Source organism: Delphinapterus leucas, chromosome 8 (assembly GCF_059928025.1).
Source record: "Delphinapterus leucas isolate spDelLeu-1000000601 "Yukka" chromosome 8, BTC_Dleu_Yukka2, whole genome shotgun sequence".
Classification (NCBI taxonomy): domain Eukaryota; kingdom Metazoa; phylum Chordata; class Mammalia; order Artiodactyla; family Monodontidae; genus Delphinapterus; species Delphinapterus leucas.
Window position 1 is genome coordinate 76554725 of NC_143136.1, and position 25275 is coordinate 76579999.

Genomic DNA, 25275 nt, shown 5'->3' on the forward strand with positions numbered 1-25275 from the left:
AATTAGGAAACATTCCCATTTACTATTGCAACAAAAAGAATAAAATACCTTGGAATAAACCTACCTAAGGAGACAAAAGACCTGTATGCAGAAAACTATAAGACACTGAAGAAAGAAATTAAAGATGATACAAAAAAGTGGAGACATATACCATGTTCTTGAATTGGAAGAATCAACATCGTGAAAATGTCTCTACTATCCAAAGCAATCTACAGATTCAGTGCAATCCCTATCAAACTACCACTGGCATTTTTCACAGAACTAGAACAAAAAATTTCACAATTTGTATGGAAAAACAAAAGACCCCAAGTACCTAAAGCAATCTTGAGAAAGAAAAATGGAGTTGGAGGAATTAGGCTTCTGTACTTCAGACTATACTACAAAGTTTTAGTAATCAAGATAGTATGGTACTGGCACAAAAACAGAAATATAGATCAATGGAATAGGATAGGAAGCCCAGAGATAAACCCACACAAATATGGTCACCTTATCTTTGATAAAGAAGGCAATAATATACAATTGAGAAAGGACAGCCTCTTCAATAAGTGGTGCTGGAAAAACTGGACAGCTACATGTAAAAGGATGAAATTAGAACACTCCCTAACACCATACACAAAAATAAACTCAAAATGGATTACAGACCTAAATGTAAGGCTAGACACTATAAAACTATTAGAGGAAAACATAGGCAGAACATTTTATGACATAAATCAGAGAAAGATATTTTTTGACCCACAAACTAGAGAAATGGAAATAAAAACAAAAATAAAGAAATAGGGGCTTCCCTGGTGGCGCAGTGGTTGAGAGTCTGCCTGCCGATGCAGGGGACACGGGTTTGTGCCCCGGTCTGGGAAGATCCCACATGCTGCAGAGGGGCTGGGCCCGTGAGCCATGGCCGCTGAGCCTGCATGTCCGGAGCCTGTGCTCCGCAACGGGAGAGGCCACAACAGTGAGAGGCCTGCGTACGGAAAAAAAAAAAAAAAAAAAATTGAAAAGCTTTTCAAAGCAAAGGAAACCATAAACAAGATGAAGAGACAACCCTGAGAATGGGAGAAAATATTTGCAAATGAAGCAAGTGACAAAGGATTAATCTCCAAAATTTAAAAGCAGCTCATGCAGCTCAATATCAAAAAAACAAACAACTCAATTCAAAAAAGGGCAGAAGACCTACATAGACATTTCTCCAAAGAAGATATATAGATTGCCAACAGACACATGAAAGGATGCTCAACATCACTAATCATTAGAGAAATGCAAATCAAAACTACAATGAGGTATCACCTCACACCAGTCAGAATGGCCATCATCAAAAAGTCTTCAAAGAATAAATGCTGGAGAGGGTGTGGAGAAAAGGGAACCCTCTTGCACTGTTGGTGGGAATGTAAATTGATACAGTCACTATGGAGAACAGTATGGAGGTTCCTTAAAAAACTAAAAATTGAACTACCATGTGACCCAGCAACCCTACTACTGGGCATATACTCTGAGAAAACCATAATTCAAGAAGAGTCATGTACCACAATGTTCATTGCAGCTCTATTTACAGTAGCCACGACATGGAAGCAACCTAAGAGTCCATCGAGAGAGGAATGGGTAAAGAAGATGTGGCACATTTATACAATGGAATATTACTCAGCCATAAAAAGAAACGAAATTGAGTTATTTGTAGTGTGGTAGATGAAACTAGAGTCTGTCATACAGAATGAAGTAAGTCAGAAAGAAAAAAACAAATATCATATGCTAACACATATATATGGAATCTAAAAGAAAAAAATTGTTATGAAGAACCTAGGGGCAGGACAGGAATAAAGACTCAGTCATAGAGAATGGATTTGAGGACACGGGGAGGAGGGAAGGGTAAGCTGGGATGAAGTGATAGAGTAGCACTGACATATATACACTACCAAAGGTAAAACAGATGGCTAGTGGGAAGCAGCTGCATAGCACAGGGAGATCAACTCATTGCTTTGTGACCACCTAGAGGGGTGGGATAGGGCCGCTGGGAGGGAGACGCAAGAGGGAGGAGATATAGGGATATATGTATATCTATAGCTGATTCACTTTCTTATAAAGCAGAAACTAACACATCAGTATAAAGCAATTATACTCCAATAACGATGTTAAAAAAAAAAGAATGTTTCTGTAATTTTTTATAATAGCAGACAACTGAAACCTAATACTTGTTGATACTGGTTTGATTAGATACGTTTTGATAAATTTGTATAGTATAATATTATTTAGCTGCAATGTCAAATGATACAATCCTTTGTGAATTATGTGAATTATAAAATACTGCAGAACATATTATTAAATTAAAAGAACGGAAATCAAAATAGTACTCATTGTATGATCTTATTTACTTATATATGTGTTTGTATATGTATGTATAGTTATGCAAATGCATAGGAAAAAGATTTGAAGGAAGGGTGACGGAGGCGGTGATGGAAACACATTTTATTTGCTTCTGGACATATGTTATAAAATTAAAAAAATTTTGAGCTTAATGAACTGTATCTAAAAACAGAACCATATTACTCAGCCATAAAAAAGAACAAAATAATGCCATTTGCAGCAACATGGATGGACCTAGAGATTGACATACCGAATGAAGTCAAATAGAGAAGAATATCATATGATATTGCTTATATGTGGAATCTAAAAAAAATGGTACAAATGAACTTATTTACAAAACAGAAATAGAGTTACAGATGTAGAAAACAATCTTATGGGAACCAGGTGAGAAAGGAGAGAGGGATAAATTGGGAGATTGGGATAGACATATATGCACTACTAAATATAAAATAGATAACTAATAAGGATACTCTATAGGGAACTCTACTGAATATTCTGTAATAACCTATATGGGAAAAGAATCTAAAAAAGAGTGTGTATATATATATATATATATAACTGATTCAGTGTACTGTACAGCGAAGAGTAACACAACATTGTAAATCAACTGTTACTCCAATTAAAAAAAAAAGAAAAATCATAGGCATTCAATAAATATTTGACTGACTCAAGAAGAAAAAGGAACCAAACAAACACATTAAAAAAAAGAGAGAGAGATAGATCCTTTATTCATATAGCTTAGTAGAGGAGAAAAAATACTTTAAAAATGCATAAATGCTACAACAGGGGAAATACAGGCAGCCATTGGATTTCCTGGGGGGAAATTATACCAAACTTTATACATGAATGATGAATGCAGATGGATGATGATGGTACTTTATGCAGATGTAGCAGCATTCATTAGCTCATCAAATACTGTTTTAGACATATGCAAAAACCTAAAAGCAGGAGAGAGCGTGTTGAGCTTTGGATCTGAATATAGTTCTACATGGTTGGTATGTGGACTGCTAGGGTTGAAAGTATAGGGTGAAAGACTGGTAAGCTGGACAAGTACCACATCACATAGAGCCTTGTTGGCCATGTTCTAGACTTCTGACTTTGTGTTAAGAGGTCCTTAGGTAAATGAGAGATCAAAATTTAGGAAGGTCCTCCAGCAGCACTGTAAGGGTGAGTGAAGGGAGGGCAAGCTTTGAGGCAGGGAGAGCCATCAGGACAGTTAGGAGGTTATCAGGATGCAGGATGAGTGTGAGAATGAGGATAACTCATAAATCTGAGAGAACTTAGCAGGTAGAATAGAAAGAACTTGAGTATTTATTTGACTTTGAAGTTTGTAAGTGAGAAGGAGGAAACTAGGAAAGTGTAAGCAAGTTCATATAAGTATCCCCTTTAATTGCTGTCTGTGTGTTCCTTACATACTATGCACTTAATATTATTTTCCACTTAAACTAATTAACTGTGATGATGTAGACAGTTCACTCTTTAAAGGCAAAGGCAATGTCTTTTCCGTGTTTGTATCCCTTTGCCTGGCACAGTGCAAATCAAGAACTTAATAACTCTCATCAAATGAAGACAGAAGCAAGGTAGTATCATTATTATAAAAATACAAAGAAATACCCATGCAATGCTAATAACAATACCAACAATAAAAATTGACCAGTAGAGGGCAGACAGCAGAAGCAAGAACTACAATCCTGCAGCCTGTGGAACAAAAGCCACATTCACAGAAAGATAGACAAGATGAAAAGGCAGAGGGCTATGTACCAGACGAAGGAACAAGATAAAACCCCAGAAAAACAGCTAAATGAAGTGGAGATAGGCAACCATCCAGAAAAAGAATTCAGAATAATGATAGCCAAGATGATCCAGGACCTCGGAAAAAGAATGGAGGCAAAGATGGAGAAGATGCAAGAAATGTTTAACAAAGACCTAGAAGAATTAAAGAACAAAAAAACAGAGATGAACAATACAATAACTGAAATGAAAACTTCACTAGAAGGAATCAATAGCAGAATAACTGAGGCAGAAGAACGAATAAGTGACCTGGAAGACAGAATGGTGGAATTCACTGCTGCGGAACAGAAAAAAGAAAAAAGAATGAAAACAAATGAAGACAGCCTAAGAGACCTCTGGGACAATATTACACGCAAGAACATTTGCATTACAGGGGTCCCAGAAGGAGAAGAGAGAGAGAAAGGACCAGAGAAAATATTTGACGAGATTATAGTCGAAAACTTCCCTAACATGGGAAAGGAAATAGCCACCCAAGTCCAGGAAGTGCAGCGAGTCCCATACAGGAGAAACACGACGAGACACACAGTAATCAAATTGGCAAAAATTAAAGACAAAGAAAAATTATTGAAAGCAGCAAGGGAAAAAAGACAAATAACATAGAAGGGAACTCCCATAAGGTTAACAGCTGATTTCTCAGCCGAAAATCTATAAGCCAGAAGGGAGTGACATGATATACTTAAACTGATGAAAGGGAAGAACTTACAACCAAGATTACTCTACCTGACAAGGATCTCATTCAGATTCGATGGAGAAATCAAAAGCTTTACAGACAAGCAAAAACTAAGAGAATTCAGCACCACCAAACCAGCTCTACAACAAATGCTAAAGGAACTTCTCTAAGTGGGAAACAAAGAGAAGAAAAGGACCTACAAAAACAAACCCAAAACAATTAAGAAAATGGTCACAGGAACATACATATTGATAATTATCTTAAACGTGAATGGATTAAATGCTCCAACCAAAAGACAAAGGATTGATGAATGGATACAAAAACAGGACCCATATATATGCTGTCTATGAGAGATCTACTTCAGACCTAGGGACACATACAGACTGAAAGTGAGGGGATGGAAAAAGATATTCCATCCATGCAAAAGGAAATCAAAACAAAGCTGGAGTAGCAATACTCATATCAGATAAAATAGACTTTAAAATAAAAAATGTTACAAGAGACAAGGAAGGACACTACATAATGATCAAGGGATCAATCCAAGAAGAAGATATAACAATTATAAATATATATGTACCAAACATAGGAGCACCTCAATACCTAAGGCAACTGCTAACAGCTATAAAAGAGGAAATTGACAGTAACACAATAATAGTGGGGGACTTTAACACCTCACTTACACCAATGCACAGATCATCCAAAATTAAAATAAATAAGGAAACAGAAGGTTTAAATGACACAATAGAACAGATAGATTTAGTTGATATTTATAGGACATTCCATCCAAAAACAGCAGATTACACTTCTCAAGTGTGCAAGGAACATTCTTCAGGATAGATCACATCTTGTGTCACAAATCAAGCCTCAGTAAATTTAAGAAAATTGAAATCATAGCAAGCATCTTTTCTGACCACAACGCTATGAGATTAGAAATGAATTACAGGGAAAATACCATAAAAAACACAAAAACATGGCAGCTAAACAATACGTTACTAAACAACCAAGAGATCACTGAATAAATCAAAGAGGAAATCAAAAATTACAGAGAGACAAATGACAATGAAAACACGACGATCCAAAACCTATGGGATGCAGCAAAAGCAGTTCTAAGAGGGAAGTTTATAGCTATACAATTCTACCTCAAGAAACAAGAAAAATCTCAAGTAAGCAATCTAACCTTACACCTAAAGGAACTAGAGAAAGAACAAACAAAACCCAAAGTTAGCAGAAGGAAAGAAATCATAAAGATCAGAGCAGAAATAAATGAAAAAGAAACAAAGAAAACAATAGCAAAGATCAATAAAACTAAAAGCTGGTTCTTTGAGAAGATAAACAAAATTGATAAACCATTAGCCAGACTCATCAAGAAAAAGAGGGAGAGGACTCAAATCAATAAAATTAGAAATGAAAAAGGAGAAGTTACAACAGACATCACAGAAATACAAAGCATCCTAAGAGACTACTACAAGCAACTCTATGCCAATAAAATGGAGAATGTGGAAGAAATGGACAAATTCTTAGAAAGGTATAACCTTTCAAGACTGAAGCAGACAGAAACAGAAAATATGAACAGACAAATCACAAGCACTCAAATTGAAACAGTGATTAAAAATCTTCCAAGAGGGCTTCCTTGGTGGCGCAGTGGTTGAGAGTCCGCCTGTCGATGCAGGGGACACAGGTTCATGCCCCGGTCCAGGAGGATCCCACATGCTGCGAAGCAGCTGGGCCCGTGATCCATGGCCACTGGGCCTGCACATCTGGAGCCTGTGCTCTGCAGCAGGAGAGGCCACAGCAGTGAGCGGCCTGTGTACCACAAAAAAACAAAACAAAACAAAAAAATCTTTCAACAAACAAAAGTCCAGGACCAGATGGCTTCACAGGTGAATTCTATCAAACATTTAGAGAACAGCTAACACCCATCCTTCTCAAACTCTTCCAAAAACTGCAGATGAAGGAACACTCCCAAACTCATTCTATGTGGCCACCGTCACCCTGATACCAAAAATCAGACAAAGATACTACAAAAAAAGAAAACTACAGACCAGTATCACAGATGAATATAGATGCAAAAATCCTCAACAAAATACCAGCAAACAGAATCCAACAGCACATTAAAAGGATCATACACCATGATCAAGTGGGATTTATCCCAGGGATGCAAGGATTCTTCAATACACGTAAATCAATCAATGTGATAGAGCATATTAACAAACTGAAGAATAAAAACCATATGATCATCTCAAATGATGCAGAAAAAGCTTTTGACAAAATGCAATACCCATTTATGATAAAAACTCTCCAGAAAGTGGGCATAGAGGGAACCTACCTCAACATAATAAAAGCCATATATGACAAACCTACAGCAAACATCATTCTCAATGGTGAAAAACTGAAAGCATTTCCTCTAAGATCAGGAAAGAGACAAGGATGTCCACTCTCACCATTCTTATTCAACATAGTTTTGGAAGTCCTAGCCACAACAATCAGAGAAGTAAAAGAAATAAAAGGAATACAAATTGGAAAAGAAGAAGTAAAGCTGTCACTGTTTGCAGATGACATAATACTATACATAGAGAATCCTAAAAATGCCACCAGAAAACTACTAGAGCTAGTCAATGAATTTGGTAAAGTTGCAGGATACAAAATTAATGCACAGAAATCTCTTGCATTCCTATACACTAATGATGAAAAATCTGAGAGAAATTATGAAAACACTCCCATTTACCATTGCAACAAAAAGAGTAAAATACCTAGGAATAAGCCTATCTAAGGAGACAAAAGACCTGTATGCAGAAAACTGTAAGACACTGATGAAAGAAATTAAAGATGATACCAACAGATGGAGAGATATACCATGTTCCTGGATTGGAAGAATCAATATTGTGAAAATGACTATACTCCACAAAGCAATCTACATTTTCAATGCAATCCCTATCAAATTACCAGTAGCATCTTTAAGGAACTAGAACAAATTATGTTAAAATTTGTATGGAGACACAAAAGACCCCGAATAGCCAAAGCAGTCTTGACAGAAAAAAACAGAGCTGGAGGAATGAGAGTTCCTGACTTCAGACTATACTACAAAACTACAGTAATCAAGACAATATGGTACTGGCACAAAAACAGAAACATAGATCAATGGAACAAGATAGCAAGCCCAGAGATAAACCCATGCAGCTATGATCAACTAATCTATGAGAAAGGAGGCAAAGATATACAATGGAGAAAAGACAGTCTCTTCAACAAGTGGTGCTGGGAAAACTGGATAGCTACATGTAAAAGAATGAAATTAGAACACTCCTTAACACCATACACAAAAATAAACTCAAAATGGATTACAGACCTAAATGTAAGTATGAAACTCTTAGAGGAAAACATAGGAAGAACACTCTTTGACATAAATCACAGCAAGATATTTTTTGATCCACCTCCTAGAGTAATGGAAATAAAAACAAAAATAAACATATGGGATCTAATGAAACTTCAAAGATTTTGCACAGCAAAGGAAATCATAAACAAGACGAAAAGACAACCCTCAGAATGGGAAAAAATATTTGCAAACGAATCAACAGACAAAGGATTAATCTCCAAAATATATAAACAGCTCATGTAGCTCAATATTAAAGAAACAAACAACCCAATCCAAAAATGGGCAGGAGACCTAAATAGACATTTCTCCAAAGAAGACATACAGATGGCCAAGAAGCACATGAAAAGCTGCTCAACATCACTAATTATTAGAGAAATGCAAATCAAAACTACAAGGTGGTATCACCTCACACCAGTTAGAATGGGCATCATCAGAAAATCTACAAACAACAAATGCTGGAGAGGGTGTGGATAAAAGGGAACCCTCTTGCACTGTTGGTGGGAAAGTAAATTGATACAGCCACTATGGAGAACAGTCTGGAGGTTCCTTAAAAAACTAAAAATAGAATTACCATATGATCCAGCAATCCCACTACTGGGCATATACCCAGAGAAAACCATAATTCAAAAAGACACATGCACCCCAATGTTCATTGCAGCACTATTTACAATAGCCAGGTCATGGAAGCAACCTAAATGCCCATCGACAGATGAATGGATAAAGAAGTTGTGGTACATATATACAATGGAATATTACTCAACCATAAAAAGGAATGAAATTGGGTCATTTGTTGAGATGTGGATGGACCTAGAGACTGTCATACAGAGTGAAGTAAGTCAGAAAGAGAAAAACAAATATCGTGTATTAACGCATGTATGTGGAACCTAGAAAAATGGTACAGATGAACCTGTTTGCAGGGCAGAAGTTGAGACACAGATGTAGAGAACAAATGTATGGACACCAAGGGCGGAAAACTGCAGTGGGGTGGGGATGGTGGTGTGCTGAATTGGGCGACTGGGATTGACATGTATACACTGACGTGTATAAAACTGATGACTAATAAGTACGTGCAGTATAAAAAAACAAACAAACAAAAACTAATACTAAACTTTCTTTGGGTTATTTGTATGGAAATATGTTAATATAAATGTTTCAGACATTACATGAAATTTCTAAAAATCTTATATGTTCTGGTACAATGTTATAAGTCATAATTCTAGTTATTACTTTAAAATGTATATCTCAGAAATAACTAAATTTCCTTGTCAATTGCATTATTATGAACTTTCATCAAATCTTTAACCATGGTCATTTTTAAGTCTTTTGACATTTACAGACAGTTCTGGGTATAGTCTGATGCTTTTGCAAAAATGTTCCTATAAAAGGGTTTCATCTTCAAGGAATTCATGGAAAAGACTCTGACAAGTACAGGTTTCTGGTAACTGACTACACTGCTGAACTGAATGAATAAGCATTTTCAGAACTCAAATGGAAAACTGATGAATTCATAAAAGTGCTAACAAAAGATCAAGATGAAAAAAAATTAATGACATGGGACTGAGTGAACTGAAGAGGATGATTATAATTTTTGTGACTTTCTGTTTGAACAAAAAAAAAAATCCCACAAGGACTCGGAGGCAAAAAATATACAAATCAATTTTCACTGCAAAGTAAAGGAGCTGTTACAGTGGAGGATTCCTGGACTGAATGTCAATATTATGACATAGTGTGAGTGTGTTTCGTGTTTGGTAATTGCAATCATTGTTGCTTTTGTTCTGGTCATCCATTTACAATGCTTGGTGTCAGTTTATTTATCTCTTGTAAAAATAAAATACAGTGTGTGTGTGTGGACAAAAAAGAACAAATTAGACTTATGAACATGCTCTCAGAACAGAACTTGTTTCTATGTAGGGGACTTACTGTAGATCTTAATTTCTTCATTCGTAAATAAATTACTATTTTAATAAAAAAAAATGACCAGTGATCGACTACAGCAAGGAAAAGCTGTTGTCTGTCCACTACAACAATATTGAGTGTAGGTGTCATTAACTTCAACAATTGGCTTTTCAAGGGAATCACACAGGTATATGAATTGTGTTATTACAATATAGCATATCAAAATGATTCAGAATTTCCTCCTCATAATATCATATTCGCTCAGTGATACCATGGTTGATACTGCTAAAAAAGCATTTATTAAGTAATAAAAATCCAAAATTCATAGGTACAAACATACTTTACTTTCATAAGTGCCACACTCTTTTCAGATGAATTCATGTTAACTCAACCAAAAACTGATATCCCTGGATTATTAAATATAGATATATCTATGTGCTGCACATTTTGCTGGAAACATCAAAACCTGGGCTTATGAAATCAGCCTGGAACCACATTTTTATGACTCATAAAAGAAATTAGGCCCTAAACGCAAAGGGCTGGTTATTAAATATTGTATCTTTAAAAAAATCAGCGTGTTGAAAAACATTTATATTTTGTAGGTACAAATTTCAAGAGATAGAAACGAATAAAGTCCTTAAACTTTAATAATGATCCGAAGATGCTATTAACAAAGACTACCTTTGATGAGCTGAGTTTTCGAAAGCATTTTTGAAAGGTTAGCAATTGAGAGTTAACCTTCAAAGTAAGTTCAAGGATCCTTCTTTAAATGCTTACTTGGAATACAGATCAAAATACTACAATAACATCAAGGAAAATAAGCTGTTTTCCCAGTTACATATAAATACTTTTAAAGGTATGTGCTCAAAATTTGTGCTCAAAACAAGAGCACAGCTGTCCATTAAGAAAAGGAAAAAGAACAACCGGAGGTTGTGAAAGGACAGCTGCATCTAATCACCATGTCAATTGATACACTGTTAGAAATCTACCTCCGCAAAGAAAGAAAATCAATATTTATAGAACAGCCAGCATTTCAAATATATGGTTAGTGCTGTGGCTACACTCTATTTTAAAATTCTTAAGCTTTTTACCTGCGACCAATAGAATAAAAACGTTGCCATTTATAATGGGGTGTTCTGTGCAGAGTGGTTTCTGCTTACATCACGTCGTTTCAAAGGACTTGCTAGGACTATCAGGTTGGCTCAAGCTGAAACAGCCCAATTACTAGTAAAAACTGCCTCAGGCTTTAAGAGCCTAAAGGGTGCTAAAACTCGTGATGCTATAGTATTTGAATCCTTAAAAATACAGCCGGAAAGCAAACTAAACAAATGTTGAAAGTGCATTCTTCAACACTATTTCAAAGTATTTCTACTCTTCATTCATATACCCATTTAGGAGACATAATTAGACACTGCAACTCTATCAGTATTGCCAATGGCTAATGGGCATAGGGCAAGACAATTAGGACATACAGTAAATACTTTGAAAAAAATCAGATAAAAGTAATTCAGACATGTAGCTATTTATATGACTCCTTTTAACTTTAAATTAATGGGGGTCATGAGAAAAATACAAATCAACATGTGTAAAAGTATCTTATTTTAAGTTTATGAGCTCTTGTATTATGCTGCTCTATTAGAAAATGTCATTGTCCTTCTAAATTGTCCCTATTAGACTTTTATATTAGTCCTGGAAGGTAAGATTATATGACTATGTGTGCCAGTGATTACGGTGGAATCATAGAGCCCAAAGCACACAGGTAAGCCAATGGAACCTTCTTTTCTGATGGCAGGCTCAGAGGAATGACAGTGCAGGCATAGGAAGAATACCTTTCACCTCTCTTATCAGTGGGTCCTTTCTCAGGTTGCATTAGAGAAGTGGGACAAAGGGTTCCCATTTGCTGCAATTCTTACGAAGAGATTCCCTGGTATAGAGGAGATATCCATGGAGAATTCAGTAGAAAAGAAGAAACAAAAGTGGCTCCCTTCAAAAATTCACTCATTCATTTAGTCATTCACTTATTCTTCTAATTATTCAACACATATTTTCTTTCAAGGACTGCAAAGTGACAGGAAAGTTGCTAAGCATGGTAAATACAAGTCTCTGAACTACTTTGGCAATAGATATAGGTAATAAAAATTAAACAATGTAGTACATAGCAATGATGGATGGTATCATGGTATCGAAACTGCAGGAAATACACCTTTGAGAGAGAAAGAATACCCAGTTAGTTCAAGACAGAACTGAAGCATCCCTGAAACCAAAAAATAAAGTAGGTAGGAGCATATTGGAAGGAAGCAAAATTGTTGTCAAAATTCAATCATAAAGACTCAGTACTTAAAGATCACATTTCGAACAACTGCATAAGTGGAGAATAAGATGTAGTACTAGAAGCCCTGGTATAAAAAAAATGGGAGTCTCCTTATAAAACATCTTGGGCAAATGAACAGATACACGGGGGTGCTGCTAGAAAGAACTGTAACATTTTCCTTAGCCGGATTATTATGGAGGTTCTGGAGACTTAAAAAACTCAATATAAACCATTTTAGAGTTTTTTGTAAACATGTGTGTGTTTGCGTGTGTGTTTATGTATACTATAGAAAAAGATACAATTCTAAGCAAAAATGTGCAAGCATGTGTCCCTCCCATCTCCCCCATACCAACTCCTCTTCTTACAAACTTAGATGAAAGACAGAAACCCAACAATTTTAGATGATAGCGAAGAAATCCATGATTTTGATTTTAAGAGTACCAGAAACTGCCAGTAATGACAAAAATAGTTATCCACTCAACAAAGGCTTGCCATCATACAAATGACAGATTCCTGACTTCCCCAATACAACCTACTTTATCTGATTTTTGGATGATTTGAAACCTGCCTAGGGCTAGCATTGTTTATAGGCATCCAACTCTAGTTTCCAGTTTACTTCCCTCCTTCCCTTTCCACTGAGAAGCAATTTATTGCTTCACATTTTTGGTTTTCCCTCTTTGCCCACACACAGCAGGCAGGTTCCATACTCAGCGATGCTGTCTCTGCTTCATCCAGAAGCATAAATGCCCCTTAGGAAATTCCCAGATACTTTCAGCATATTCCCCAAGTGTCCTTTTATTGCTTTCCAAAGTAATTTCTGGGCTTAAATGAGCCCATTTTATAAGAATAATAACCTTCCAAATGATATTTATTGTAATGTAAAAACTACATTTTCCAGAATATACAAACAGTCCCTCTTGAGCAGCAGGTCATTAGTTCCAGATAGCAGGCATTTTCTTTCATCCTTTAAACTCTAAAGCTTGTCATTTCATTACATTTTGAGAAATGGTTCTACCACTTATCTGCCTTTTTCACTCAATGGGAAATTATACAAAAGACTAACACCTGACTTTCTACAAATAATATTCATCATGAGTGAATAGAATACATATGGTTACAATTATTCTCAATTGCTTACATTCCCGAATGTATGCTGTATATAATCACACATAACACATTTCTTTTTTGCATTAATTCTTTCTTCATATTTGAGCTTATATATTTCTACAAGTAATGATCTGAATTCAAAAAGTATCATCAAAAGAAAATGAAAAGGTTATATAACATCTGGACTGGGTTTCTATTGTAAAGAGAAATACATCTATATGCGAAATAGTGTTCCTGGCAATAGCTTCTTGACATAGAGGAGGGTTAAAAATGTGTGAAAAAAATCCATCACCTAATCACACATTTACACATGCATTGCCCCAATTTTTCTTTTCTGTGGAGTAATGTTGGATCTTAATAAGAAAGTTCATACTGCTCATTCCCTTTTTCATCTATAAAAGAAGGATGTTCACAGCCTCATATATACTTTCAGAACCAGAGCATGTCAATTAGAACCCACACTGACTTTTCTAAACCTGTGATAGATGATAATGTAGAAAAGAGGATGTGGGCATGGATTTTTGTTGTTGTTCTTACAGGTTACATAATAATGGCATTGATGACCGTAAGGCCTATCATAAACTATCAAAAATAGAACATTACAAATTATTTTATAAATACAGCTGAATTCCTGTTATATTAATTTATGCTTTGGTTTCTTTGGACTGAGATCTTGAAGATAAACCTGTATCTTCCTCTTATTTGTATCTTCTCATATGTTTCTTTTTTTCCTTAAAAAATGTAATACCTCAGCGGTTTTTTTAATAATTAATATGGCTGTTGGAGAAATCCTAAAAAATTTTAAAGAATGCAATAACTCATAATGATGCCACCCAGTAATGGGATTTTCTCACAATGATTTATTTATTTTCTCTTTTTTAATGACATTTAAAATTTTCTTTTAATTTTTTAATTATTTATTTTCTTTTAAAATTTGTTTTTAATGAATTTTGAAAAATAATTGCCTTATAAAGAAAATTTATAAAATATAGAAAAGTATAAGGAAAATAATGAAATTACTCATAATCTCACTACCCAGCGATAGCCTAAATTTACTTCTATTTCCATAACTATCCTTCTCTGTAACTAAAGTAGGATAATATTTTATTGTCCCATATTATGCTTTTTCACATATTTATCGATGAGTAATTTACTGTCATTTAATATTCTTTAAAAATATAATTTTTTATATCTGCATAGTTTTCCATCTTGTTTCTGTAGGAAATCATTTCATCTTTCCCTACTCAGATATTTAAGAAAACAAGGCAGTAGAAAACATCTCTTTATAAACATTAAAAAAATTCCTTACCAACTCAGTCAGCCTTATGTGTATAACACAGAAATAAAGACTTACTTCCCTTAAAAATTTTTTTCTTAAATTGAGCTGGTACATGTCAGTTAAATTTGGATGGCCTTATATATTGATTGCTTCATTTTTTTTAGCATAATACTTGTGCCCAGAAAGAAACAAAGAAAAAAGAATATTTAGGCATTTGAGATGAGTATAGTCTTTCTCGTTTTAGGTCAAAATTGACTTCATAGGACAACTTCTCAAACACAATTTTCTACAATATTATGGTGATAAACAATATCTTATTTAAACTAGTAGAAGAGGAGCAATAATGCAACACATACTCAGCATGTTTAAAATTGTATTTTCCCCTGCAGAGGAAGAAAATGTCAGAATTGCTTACCTGGGGATATGATATAAAAGAAATCTTTAAATTCATCCATCCAAACTTCTGCCAGTCTCCTGTTGTTCTTGTTGATGACATGACCAGTGCCACCAGGGAAAGTGTATGGAGTTGCCTTCCGAAAAACGTGACCCACGTGGGAGCAAGTCACAATTTCCAATGAGCCTCCACATTGCCAAATCTGGAAAAAAAGAGCAATTGTTGTATAGCAATCATTGCAGATAATGCAGTAATATTGTCTGAGAAGCAACTGAGGCTAACTCAGTTAAGACCAAATCTTCAGATCTTACTTGGTTCAAACAATGTCAGATGAACACAAAATTTAGAATGGGTATACTTGGGTTTGGCAAAGGATTCTAATTTGGAAGAGTTTGATGTATTTAAATATTGTAGTATTGGAATTGTGGAAGATGTAATTATTTTTATGTGCCTTTATTAGACTACCTAATTTTCAGTTTCTAATACTTAACCTAATTTCTATTTGATAGATATTTGGTATCCAAAATTTTCTATAAATAAATGAATTTGTACATGTTGGATGCCATGGTCAATAACTAAATCTGATTTGGAGAAAATCAATCTGCTCTACCCCATCCACCTGGAACTTCAAGTAACCATTCATTTTCACCTCTCCATATCTCCTGTATCTTAGGCTTTTGAATAAGCTATTATTCTTATTAAAGCATGCTAAGTATCCTTTAAATCTATTCAACTTCTATGCATCCTTTAAAGCCCACTTCCAGGATCATTTCTTCTAGGCAGCTCTGTGGGGAGATTTAGTATTGTGTGACTTTTGTACTTTAAACACAGTTGTATTAAGAACATATTACAATGTATTGGGTTGGCCAAAATGTTCATTTGGGTTCTTCTGTAACATTGTATGGAAAAACCCGAATGAACTTTTTGGCCAACTCAATATTTTAAATTGTTCACTTCACTATTGCTCCCTTAAAATTATGAACCCTTGAAAGACAAATGCTATATATTTCTTGGTATCCTAGATTTACTGTTCAGTTGAGGATAGGTATTAAGTGTCCATAAAACATTTATTTCTATAAAATTATATTATATAGCCATAGGTTACAATAGCATGTATGTGTATGTGTGTGTTATATATGTATATCATACGTATAAATATATTATATATATATATATATACATATAGTACATTTATTCATCCCAGTAAATGAAAGTCATAATTATTGCCATCTGTAATTGGAAGGATTTGGCTTTATACCATAAATAACATTATTCTTATTTTAAGAAGAGCTGTTGGGCTTCCCTGGTGGTGCGGTGGTTGAGAGTCCACCTGCTGATGCAGGGGACACGGGTTCGTGCCCCGGTCCGGGAAGATCCCACATGCCGCGGAGCAGCTGGGCCCGTGAGCCATGGCCACTGAGCCTGCGCGTCCGGAGCCTGTGCTCCGCAACGGGAGAGGCCACAACAGTGAGAGGCCCGCGTACAGGAAAAAAAAAAAAAAAAAAAAGAGCTGTTTATTTTGGAAGAAAAGGTTTTCTCCTATTGATCCCTCAAGTAATATTCATCTGAGAAGAGGGCTGCTATTGGTCTTGGGTAGCAGTAAGAGACATCTTTTCTAGAAGATGAAAGATGATAAATAAGCTATACTCATCAACAATGTTTGTGCATTACATGTACAGTCTATTCTATCTCATTTTCTAATTGTTTAAACAGTGTGATGCTAATAGAAAAGATGTTCCAACCCAACGCTGAAATGATGGACAATATAAAAGAGGAATGGAATTCACCATTTCCCTAGAAAGACGGGTAGCTCATTCTTAAATAATCAAATTGCTTAATTGATTGGTAACTTTCTCATCTTTCTAGCATAAAGTCTATAAACTGTCTTGTAATTACACAACTCTTTACATTCCTCCTTTCTATTAAAATAGAGGAAGTTAATCCTTCTCCTACCAAAGACAAATCAATACTTGTATGTCAGTCTAGAGCATATTACTTAAGTCTGTCTTAATGACTTCATTGATTTGGTCCTCCCCTTGAGTTTCTCCTGAAACAGCAGTCATTTCCCTCATAATTGGATTATGCCTATCTTTGCATAATACCTCCTAAACCTCCTATCTTTCAAACAGATTTAAAATAGAGATAAACAAATTTTTAAAATTACAAAACACAACAAAATGTTCATCCCTTGATCTATATTCCCATCCAACATATCTCTTTTTTCTGTTTCCCCTCACTGTAATTAATATAATTTTTTTACTGATACACGTTATATCCCTTCCTCAATTTTCATCTGTTCTTCTACTCATCGTGAAATGCTGTTTATTTCCGCAGTCCCACAATATTGCCATGATGAAAATCACAAATTTTTCCTTTGATGAATATCTAGCAGACTCCTTTCTTGGATCCTCTTGCTTTTCATCCTACTACTTCACTATTTATACATTTTCACTCTAAATTTTTAATTAAATGTTGGCATTATTCCTTCTTTGTTCATTCTCTAGGTGGTCTTATTTGTTCTTATTATTTTATGCATGATCTGAATACACAAAACCCCTGCAGTAACATCTCAGCCCAGACTTTTCCTCTGGGATCCAGACCTGTGTATCCAAACACCTACTTGATACCTCCTCTTGCAAGACTCCGAGGCATCCAAATAAACGTGTCTGAAGTGGAATTGTTAATTTATCTCCACCTTGTCAGCCAGATCTTATTTTCTTTCAGTTTTTTTTTTTTTTTTTTTTGCGGTGCGCGGGCCTCTCACTATTGGGGCCCCTCCCGTTGCGGAGCACAGGCTCCGAACGCGCAGGCTCAGTGGCCATGGCTCATGGGCTCAGCCGCTCTGCGGCATGTGGGATCTTCCCGGACCGGGGCACGAACCCGTGTCCCCTGAATGGGCAGGCGGACTCTCAACCACTGCGCCACCAGGGAAGCCCTCAGTTTTTTTTTTTTAAACCATCAATAAATGGAGCCACTATTCACCCAGGCAGTCAATCCAAAAACAAAACAAAGCAAAAATGACAATAGAACTCCCTTCTCCCCCCAAAAAATCCCCTAGAAGTCATCGCCGATTTCTTCTTTTCTTTCATCACTTATATTCCATCCATTAACAAATCCTGGTGGTGCTATCTATAAAACAATTCTCAGTATATCCATCTCGTTCTGTCTCTACTGCCACCATCCTTGTCCTAATCATCAACATCTCTTGCCTGTCAGTTGTAATAGGCTCTTAATTGTTTTTCTACTATCACTGTTGCTCTTCTATAATTTGTTTTCTGCTGAGAAATCAGAGTGGTCTTTAAAATTCTTAATCATGTCATTTTACTTCCCTGCTTCAAATCCTTCAATGGTTTTTCACTGCACTGTGAATATAAATAAAATCCTTTATCAAGGCCTCTAAGAACTACACGACTCTCCCCTTCTGTCAATAAACTATGGTGATATTGGCCCTCTGCCATTTCCTAGAATAACAAATCACATATTTTTTTCACACACCAAAGCTTCAACATGCGCTTTCCTTATACCTGGAAAACAATTCTGTCAGCCCTTCACTGGACTGCCTCTTTCCCATACTTCTCATCTCAGCTAACATATCACCTCATCAGATTTTCCCTAACTGCCATATTTAAAGTGCCCCACCCAAGTTATTTTCTCTAATAGCACCCTATTTGTTTCCTTCATTGCTTATCACAATCTGCAATTTATTTCTCTAACTGTTTGGCTATGCACATATTCTCCCAACTAGAATGTAGACTTTAGAAGGGCAGTGGAGAGGTTTACTCATGGTTGCTCCCCCAGAGCCCAGCCCACTGCTTGTTACATGGTAGGTGTCACTGTATGTTGGCTGAATGGAAGAATGGAAACTCAAATTTAACTACCAAGACTAACATTAAAAAAGCAACCCTGGGGCTTCCCTGGTGGCGCAGTGGTTGAGAGTCCGCCTGCCAATGCAGGGGACACGGGTTCGTGCCCCGGTCCGGGAAGATCCCACATGCCGAGGAGCGGCTGGACCCGTGAGCTATGGCCGCTAAGCCTGCGCGTCCGGAGCCTGTGTTCCGCAGCGGGAGAGGCCACAACAGTGAGAGGCCCGCGTACCGGAAAAAAAAAACAAACAAAAAAAACCCAAGCAACCCTGGCAGAATGATGAGATTTAAACAGACATATTTTTGGAGGGATTTTAAATTACATTTTTTAAGGAAATATTTTTAGTACCAAACTAGGCAAAGTAGTCTAGTAAAATGATATGCAACTGCTGTTCCACATGTCTTGGGAACTGAGGGAGGTCTTTGGAGGTCACAACACAACAAATAAACATCAGAAATGGTTGATGGCTTATGGCAAACAAGGTTGCTAAATAACACATTCTTAATTTTTTTTTTTTTGCGGTACGCAGGCCTCTCACTGTTGTGGCCTCTCCCACTGCAGAGCACAGCTTCCGGACGCGCAGGCTCAGCGGCCATGGCCCACGGGCCCAGCCGCTTCGCGGCATGCGGGATCCTCCTGGACCGGGGCACGAACCCACGTCCCCCACACCGGCAGGCAGACTCCCAACCACTGCGCCACCAGGGAAGCCCCGCATTCTTTATTTTCAATGTGTTTTCAAAGTAACCATTTAGTCCAACTGATACTGTCTCTTAAAAACATGATTTAGTAAAGTACTCAGGTGTTTGTACGGCGACCACACCATTCAACAAGGTGCCCTGAATTCAGAAGAAATAGCATATGATATGTTATACTTGAGGGGGAATTGAAAAACTTTTCCTTATTGTGAGGAGCACAGTGTTAGTGGTAGAGCTTTCCCTTCTCCTCTATGGATTAGGTATGACTAAAGAGTTCCTTTCTTCCTTCACCCAAGTCATATAAGGGAACTAAATGAATGGAGAGACTGGCATTTCACTCCTGACTGGACACTTGCTGAGCAGCAAAATCAGCAGATTACCCTGGTGCTCCCATTGGAACATAGCAGAATATGGTGAGTGAGTCTATGGGAAAGCCTCAAGTGTGGGGAAAAACATGACCTTAGTAAAATGGGGACCACCTCTAGTCTAGAGAATCCTGAAGGTGGGCTGGGGTTTATTGAACAGCTTGTTCCAGCAAAATTGATAGGTCCAGTGATGCAGTGACCCTGGGAGGGAGTGGTCTTTGGAGACAACTGGACAAGACTTCAGTGGTTTCAAAACTCTACAGAGCATGGAATATAGACTAGAAAAAAGTGATCTGTGACACAAGCAATATGGCAGATCAGCAAGGAGATGTACCACTGGAAAAGGCAGCTGGGGACCTCACAGGGTGAGAGAGAGAAAGATTTCCCTCTTCAAAAGGGCCTTGTATAACAGACGCGGTAAAAGGTGAAGTTCAGAACACTTTTAAGAAAACAGTGAAACCATGTACAGAAGCCTATCATATAAATGGAGGCCACTAGTAGCAAGTGGAACCACACTGAGCCAACAACAGTCAGACATCATAAAATATATCAGATAAGACCTGCTGTTTCTCTAGCCCTCTTATTTGACCCCATACACTGTAGAAGTGGCAACCCAGAGAACCCTGACCTTCCCCATTCCAAGAGCTTCTATCAGCATTGTCCTGGGGAGAGAAGAGAATGTGAACTGTGATTGCTTACAAAATCAAAGCCTTTAAGCTGAACATTACTAGTATTTTTAATAACTGAAAGTGAACAGAAAGCTATAGAATCTGTGCTAAATGATGTCAGATTGGAAAGGAATATTCTTCAGAGCATGAAGCAATGATTGGAGAAAAAGTAAAACCATTTTAAGTGTGCATGCTTACTAAATTCAGACTATGCAATAAGCTCTACTGCAAACGAACCAGTGATTTACAGCTGTCCTCAGGGTTCCCAAGTTGCCTTTTTGCAAATATGGATTAGCACTGTGGTTGTGTGAGGGCACTTTATTTCTACTCTTCCACTTCTTGGCCCTACCCTGGTTTTGTATGCTTATGGCTTCTATGGCCCAAGCTTGCACACAGAAAAGAAAAAAAAAAAAATCTAGTTTGAAATCCTTTAAAAGTAGAGTTCCAGTGGTCTCACTCCTTATACAAAAGTGCTGATTTCTGGTTATCCTCTAAGCAATGAGATCTTTGTGTGTACATGTAAAGGCATAATTCAATAATGACTGTTGATTTACAAGACAGAAGGAAAACCTGCCCCTGATGTTGATTCTCACAGATAGAGGCAGATTTTTTAGTATATTTAGGAGAGATAACAGAGGTGGAGGTAACTCTTCTATAACTCAGTGGATACTGGCCTGTGTTTTGCTTGTGGATCATACTCTACTGACTCCTGGAATAAAATGCATACTTCTCCCATTGCCATCTGTGCTCATAGAATGTGTGAATAAATACTCATATTGCATTTCCAAAGTAAAGTATCTCCCCCAAATTTACACTAAAATAAAAAGATCAAGGTAGAAAAGCATAACGTTATGCATTAATTAGGCTGATATATGGTCATGCTAATACCCAGTTAATATGAAAACAAAAGATTTAATTGATCAAATATTGACCAGACAGTTGCCATGTACTTAGTAGACATTTGGGTAATGTGAAATAATTAAAAAATAAACAGTTCCCAGAAAACTATATGATTAAATATTAAAGTGGAGAGAATTCAAATTGAGTGGAGTCCCTAATGACTACCATGATAATTTCCCTTAGTGTATCTTTAATAAATATTTTGGAAGGATGGATGAAAGGAAAGAAAGAAGAAAAAAAAAGAAGGAAGAGTATGACACAGTCATTAAGAATTTGGGCTTGGAAATAAGCAAACAGAATTTTCTAGGGGCTCTCTCACTTACTATCTATGTACACTGGTGAAAATTATTTACATCTCCAAGACCTTGATGTTCCCATTGGAAAACAAGGATAATAATAACTGCTTCCTAAGACCATAATGAGATTGTGTGTATCAAGCACCATGCCTGACACCTCATATGGGAGGAAATAAAATGTTATTTGTATATTAGTTCCTGCTGTTCAGGAAAACCAACATATGTAGATTATTAGCTGATTCTTGCTTCTTAAAAAATATTTAGCTACATTTTGGTGAGTTTTACCTCTTTTTGAAATTGCAATATCAATGTCTGGGGACTTAGGTGAGGAGTTTAAAAGAATTGCCAATTAGTTCCCAATTAGAATACTACATTTTGTTCTCTGAAATTAATTTACAATGTTTAAACACAATATATAAACTGAAATGTCTCATCCACATAAACATGTGATGTCCGAATTACTTTGTATCATTGAGCATATCTGATTGTTATTTTCTAGGCTTCCAAAAAGATTAATATTTGTATGTTACTTCTCTCAAATAAATTTGACCATGTGTACCATACAAACTGTCCTTTTATCCACAGAGGATTGAAGCTAGCTGGTTACTTGTCTTGGTTCCCAGATATTTTTATGAGAGTCTTTTGATGATGGAGAAGGTAATTAATCAAAATGCAAAATGCCCATTGCTCATTTGATTATGTACTTGATTTTCTTCCCCTAGAAAGAAGACAATTAACTAACATACATTATCCTTTTCATGTTTTTTGGTACCTACATCAGTGACTTTTTTTTTAACATCTTTATTGGAGTATAATTGCTTTACAGTGTTGTATTAGTTGCTGCTGTGTAACAAAGTGAATCAGCTATATGTATACATATATCCCCATATCTCCTCCCTCTTACGTCTCCCTCCCACCCTCCCTATCCCACCCCTCTAGGTGGACACAAAGCACCGAGCTGACCTCCCTGTGCTATGCGGCTGCTTCCCACTAGCTATCTATTTTACATTTGGTAGTGTATATATGTCCATGCCACTCTCTCACTTTGTCCCAACCTCCCCTTCCCCCTCCCCGTGTCCTCAAGTCCATCGTCTACGTCTGCATCTTTATTCCCATCAGTGACATTTTAATTAAGGTTCATAAACTTCACAAGCTCCAACTTTGCAATCTCAGTTCTGGTGCTACGATTGTTTCTAGCTGTCCAGATGTTATGCCAAGCTCATGCAGCTGCTTGATTTTATACTAACCTTCACCCCCCACCCCCGGCCCACACACGTACTGTCACTGGCACAAAGTCACTGCTTAATATGGCTTTAATAGCAACCACCACCACAATATATCACGGAGGGCACGAAGCACAATGGTTATGAGTGTGTAGGCTCTAGTTCCTGAGACCATATCCCAGCTCTGCCACTTACCAGCTGGGTGAACTCATCTTTCTGTGGTTCAGGTTTCAGGTAATAACATGACTTGAAGAAGCCACCTCAGGGGGTTGTTGTGAGGAGTGAGGCAAAGCAGTGCACGTAACAATACTTAGCCTTTATGTGAAAAAGAATTGGAATGAAGCAAATAGGGGAGATTTATTAAGGGGTTATTGTAATCATCTAGGAAAGAGATGAGAATGACTGGGACCAGAGTGATGGCAAGGGAAATAGAAGGGAATTCAATAACTTGACATAATTTGGGGGATTAAAATTAAGAATTATTGTATGTGCTTTCCCTTATCTATTTTGTCCTCTCTAATAAGCTCATTTTATATACATTTTCTTCCAGTAACCAGTTCTTAACTATGCTATCTTTCACTGATCTTAATTTTCACTGACTCATAGCATTTACTACTGTACATCCATCCCACTGTACCCCATTTAGCTCTCAGTTCTATATAGTATGCCATCTTGATAAATATTTGTGTGTGTGCATGTATATTTATGTGTGTGTATACTGACATAGATATATTATTTGTATATATTAGTCTTATCTCCCTGACCACATTATTATCTCTTTGAGAAAAAATATCACACATTTCACTTTATGAAACTGAACTTCATCGTCACATGAAATTGAAAGTCACTTTATGAAACTGAATTTCATCATCACATTTCACTTTACGTAACTGGTATAATTCACACATAGTGAAAAAAATCACAACTTAAATATACTGTTACATAAGTGTGTGCAAAGTTTAAAAAATGCTTGAAATATTGGTGCTCAGTACATATTAACTGATTGATCTCTTAATATTGATATAGAGGAATCTGGAAAATTAGAGTGTACACAAAATGTATCTATTATAAAGTGGAATTGGGAACAAAAGCTATTATTTTCTTAGTTCTGGCAAAGCGAAAAATGAAACAAGTTACTATGACTCAGTTTTCAACCTATCTCACTCTACATTCATTGTTTGTTTCAAATAATCCCCATCAGCACTTCAAGTCTCCACTTTGTTTATACGTATTCAAGTAGACTGATGACAAATCCTTTAATTCTTACAGTTGAAACAAAGTCTAAAAGAGCCTTCAGTGAGACCCTGAAGACGCTGTGATCTTTGATAAGTTGGCAGAAACACAGGAGGTATGGAAGCCATGATAAGGGGCTCAGTAGGCATTTTCTATTCATTCTGGACAAGAAACTTCCCAGTTATTCTTCATAGTCAGCTTGATTTGGGGAATGTCTTCTTTAATTGGCTGGTTTGTCTCTTAACCTAGTTTTCACTTCATAGTGTAATTGAGGTCATTTATGCAATCTGGAAGAGGTCTCTAGAGCTCAAGTCATATCCTGATATCACCGTAACATCTCAAGATGAAGACTCTTGTACATCAAGTTTCTGTGGCCTTTAAGTGCTCACCTGAGTTGCCAGAGATCACAGATTCAACATGTCTGAGGAATCTATCCAGTACTTGATAATTTTTTTTAATAGAATGATTATTTGTATGAAAAAGAGAAGCAAGCATCTGATTTGAAATTGGAAAACTGGATTCTGGACTTGAAATAAACACAAATTGATTGCAGGATTTGGAACAAGTCACTTAAGCTTGACAGTCCTCAGAAAATTCACGTGTAAAAGAAGACTAGGTTTTCTTCTGAGTTTCTAGGATTCAGATTAATCTCTTTGTATAGAGTAAATACCACTTTCAGAGATCAGATTTTTAGATGGGAATGATAAAACTCTCCAAAATTTGAATCCACATTTTCCTCCTTAGATGAGCTTACTTTACTTTAGCTGTATTAGAAGTACATGGTAAAGATACCATTCTCTGAACAAGAGAAAGTCTGAGTTTGCAAAACTTATTATGAGGCAATCAATGTGTCTTCTCCCT